This window comes from Belonocnema kinseyi, chromosome 10 (assembly GCF_010883055.1).
Source record: "Belonocnema kinseyi isolate 2016_QV_RU_SX_M_011 chromosome 10, B_treatae_v1, whole genome shotgun sequence".
Lineage (NCBI taxonomy): Eukaryota > Metazoa > Arthropoda > Insecta > Hymenoptera > Cynipidae > Belonocnema > Belonocnema kinseyi.
This window is the reverse complement of record NC_046666.1, coordinates 44,668,544-44,673,106: the sequence shown is the minus strand read 5'-3', so window position 1 is coordinate 44,673,106 and position 4,563 is coordinate 44,668,544. Positions and strand designations below refer to the sequence as shown.

The 4,563-nt window shown below is 22.4% G+C and overlaps 1 long non-coding RNA gene across 1 annotated transcript; it reads left to right on the top strand.

The window, feature by feature from the left end:
* The first annotated feature begins 319 nt into the window (after window positions 1-319).
* On the top strand, window positions 320-1,910 carry LOC117182370. The gene is made up of 2 exons (XR_004468303.1): window positions 320-553; window positions 1,683-1,910. It is a non-coding gene; the product is annotated as an uncharacterized LOC117182370 (long non-coding RNA).
* The last annotated feature ends 2,653 nt before the right edge of the window (window positions 1,911-4,563 follow it).

The following is a 4,563-nucleotide window of genomic DNA, read 5'->3' as shown; positions in this document are numbered from 1 at the left end:
GTAAAAGAGTTTTCTATTCAATCAAATAAAAGTTGATTCAAAATTGCATAATGTTTATAAAATATATTAGAAACAGTACCTGAACACATTGTTTTTCTTGAAAGTTGGATCATTTTTACGAGTACCTAACAGATTTAATATCTTTCACATAAAAAAAAACTATAAAATGTAGATAAACTCCCGTAAACATTATTTAATGGCTCTTGTCTCGACATTGTGCGTACGGCAGTTAAAATTTTTTTTAGATAATTATTAAACAACAAAATTTTTACAAATAAGAAAACGCATCAAAAAACTTTGGACCTATCAGAGTGCGACAATGAATTAACTTCCTTTTTTATTTGTAAAATATTTTATTTGTCAAATCCATTAGTCAGAAAATATTTTTAAAAATATTAAGAGACTATCATCTGAGCGAAGCGACAAATTATTTATAATTTAATTGAATTCGAATTGTTTTTTAAGTAAAAAATCGCTCGGTAAAAGAATAAAAATTCATAAAGGAATCGAAGAATTGCCATCTGCTCTAGAACAATTTTAACAGAAAAAGGCAGTAAGTTATTTCTTAGCATTATTTTTGTTCTAATTTATTAAAATAATATTATTATTAATTTTATTGATTAATAATTAAATAATGTACTTAGTATAATTAAACGACAATCATATTGTTATAAGTATTTCATGTGTTAAATCAATACTTTTCTCTATTCCTATACTTTTCGATGATCTATATATAAATAATGATTGAATAAAATATTTATACAACTAGATATTATTTAAATTCTTATTATTTTCTATGTTAAAAAAATTATTCGAATTCATTTTTTATTATTATTATTACCTACTCTTATTTCTTTTATAAATTTTTTTAAAATATACCTATAGTAAATAGTAGTTTTGGCTTCTGAATTAAAACAATTTAATTTAAAGGGATTATTATGGTCTCAGAAAATGTAAAATAGAGTATCTAATAAAAATTTGACTTTTTAAATTTTGTCAACGCTACCCCTTAAATTTCTTTCTTTTGGCAAAAAAGTGATGCCAAAATTTTATTTTTTTACATTGTTTAGATTCTCCTAGCTCGTTTTAGGTATGCAAATATTTTGAATTAAAAAAAAAATGCGAATGTCTTAAAGATTAAATAAAATCAATAAATACATCATGAATTGTTGAACATGTGCATACATTTTTTATTGTATTAGAATTAATGAAAACATTTTTAAATCTCGAAAAAAAAATTCCCGACACTGTAAAATTTCCAAATTATAAACTTCCAGAATAATAAAATTACCGAACAGCTTATATAATATAACCGAAATGGAAAATTCCTGAATAATGAAATTTCTGATTTAAAATTACCGATATACAAAATATCCGAACTAGAAAATTCCCGAATTGAAACAATTACTATTTTTTTATTTATTCATAAAATAAATGAAATTATAAACATTGAAATCTTAGTTGATTTTATTTGGGAATATTTTTTTCAGAAAATTTATAATTCGGTAATTTTCTCTCAAAAATTTTTTTTTGGTAGTTTTTAAAATTGATAATATTATAAACTTTTGGAGAATTTTATTATTCGGAAATTTGATTATTCTAGAATTTTATTATTCGGGAATTTTCCAATGCGAGAATTTAAAAAATAGAAATAAAAATAAAGGATCTTCAATTGATTTCAGTGAAATGGGAAAGGATTTTGAAGAATCTAAGGAAATTCACTGAATTCGGAAGACTTTGATGAAATTCATAAGAATTTGAGGGGATAGAAAAAAAAACTTAAACAATGATTTTGAAAAAATCGAATAAATTGAGATAAATATAAGGATAATAAGAAATATTCGATGGAATTCATAAAAGTTTGTGGCGAATAAAAAAAACTCAAGTGAATAAAAAATGATAAAGAAATATTGAAGAAATTCATTGAATTCTTTACGTTTTTTGTGATGCAGGAAAAATTCAAGGGAATTTAAAAGAATTTATAAGAATTCCGAATCAATTTATGAGAATTCTGACTGAATTCTTACTGATTTCAAATGAAATGCAAAAAACGCCAAAATTCAAAAATATTTAATTGATTTTAATTAAACTGGAGAGATTTTAGCAGAATTTTAGAGTATTCGATGAAATTTATTCGAATCAAATATTAAATTAAAATAAATCAAATAAATGCAGCAAAAGTTTTTGAATAAAAAAATGAAAATTTTCAGGGTGAGTTAAAAACAATTTTAGGCCAAAATGATCCATAGAATTTAAAGGGTTTCAAAGGAATTCCAAAAATCCAGGATGAACTGAAAAGAATTGAAAGGAATTCAATAGAATTAAATTATCATTAAACTGTCATTGTAGGAAAATCGACATTAATTAACTATCTTAGGTATTCATTAGGTAAATTATAGCTAAACAAATTTTTAAGCATTACAGGAATCTATAAAATATGAAAAATTGGTTTGTTGATATTTTAAATGAAAAAGATTGTTATTCAACATAAAATAAAAAAACAGGTTACTTCATCTAAAAAGGACAAATTTTCAACAAAATACTTGATCCCTCGATAAAAAAAAATTATTTTCAACCAGTTGTGTTTTTAACCCAAAGGCATTAAATATTTGTCAAAAGAAATGAATTTTCTTGATAAAAGATTTTTTTCATTTAAAAAATAGGAATTTCTGACGAAAATGTCAATTTTTATCCAAATAATTGAATTTACCGCCGAATATTTGAATTTTCTATCACGAAGATTAGTCTTTACAAAAAATAAAATAAAAAACAAATTTCAACTGGAATGATGAATTTTCAACAACAACAAAATTACTTTTTAACAAAGTACTTTCAAAGTAGTATTTTTTATCAAAAATATGAATTTTGAATCAAAAAGATTTTTTTCTATCTGTAATTTTGATAAAACATTTGCAATTTTAATTTTTTTTAAATTCAATTTAAAGAATCATTTTTAAATCAAGAAGTCAAATTTTCAATAAAATTGTTGAATTTTTAACCAAAAAATATTTGTCAAGCCAGAATTAAACAAATGTTGAGACAAATTATAATTTGAGGGGGAAAAAAAAGAAATTTTAGAAAAAACTAAAAATGTCGAATGATTTCTTATTTTTTAATTTTCTTTCGTTAATGATTAAGAAGTTTGTTTAATTGACAGGACTGTACCAAATTTTGGAAAAATTTCAGTAGTTTAAAAAATATTCAAGACTTTTCAACGTTTGGAAAAAATTTATAATTATTTTGTAAATGTTGGACATCATTCAAAGTTTTAAAATATTTGGATCTCTTTTTGATGAAATAAGTCCTAAATATCTTTTTAATTGAAACGAATTATTCCTCAAATTTTTTTTTAATCTTTCGGATTGATGTCTGACAATTTTGGAAGTCTTTCATAATATTTTAGAATCTTTTCAAATATTCTCTTACACATTAATTTTTAAAAAGAAATAATTACTTTAAATATTCTCAGTAACCTTAAGAAAGATTTTTTATTATCTTAAATCCTTTCAAAATCTTTTTAAAAATTTCGAAATTTTCAAAAAACTGAATTTTATTATAAATATATTGAACATATTTTTTAATTTTGAAATGTTTATAAAAAGAATAAATACCTTATTGGATGATTTGAATTATTCCTAAAATTTTGGAAAATTTCTGCAAACTGGAAAAAATTGCCTTCAAATGTTCCAGATTTTTTTTTTGATAATTTTGGAAATTCTTCGGAATATTTTTAAATATTTTAAAATATTACCTCAAAATGAATTTTGTTAAACAAAAAATTATAAAAAATATTCCGAAAAATCTTGAACAAATTTTGTTGTTCTCTTGAAACTTCGAAATTTTTAGAAAGCCTTCAAATTTTTTCTTCGAAATCTTCAAAAATCTATATTTTCTTTTGAGTAGAATTATTTTTGTATCTTTACGAAACTTCTGTATGTCTCCTAAAGCAAAATTGCATAATTTTGCTTTAAGATCTACCACATTCTTTTCCGAAATTTTATAAAATCATTTCAAACGTTTTTAAATCTTTCAGATATTTTCTTTAAATTAATTTTTCAAGAAAAAATCATTTGAATTTTCCCTGGAATCTGTATAAAAGAGATTGACAATTATTCATAATGAGTTCAATATTTTCGATAATTTAATTAATTTTTTAATTTGAAATTTTCTTGTTGCGCACTCTAATATTCAATTTTAAATATATGTAAGGATAAAATTATATTCTTTTTATTTTCCAGCGCCGGCTGATAACATGTGGAAACCTATAAATAATTGATACAAATATTCTATTCTCAATTAAATTTTTTTCACAAATGTATAAAGCAATTTGAATTTTTATAAAAAGCTTATGGGTCTTCTCATTGGGGTAAAAATAAATTTAAATAAACTGTTCGAACGAAGCGTCAATTTGATGTGAGTTTTTCATCTTTATATTAAAGTCACATTTTAATTCAATAGAACGTTTCTCTAATAAAAAGTAAAACTTGTATAATTTTATTACTCATTCCCATACACCTGTGTAATCACGAACCAGTTGTTCAAACATGCGTACGAGTATAAGAA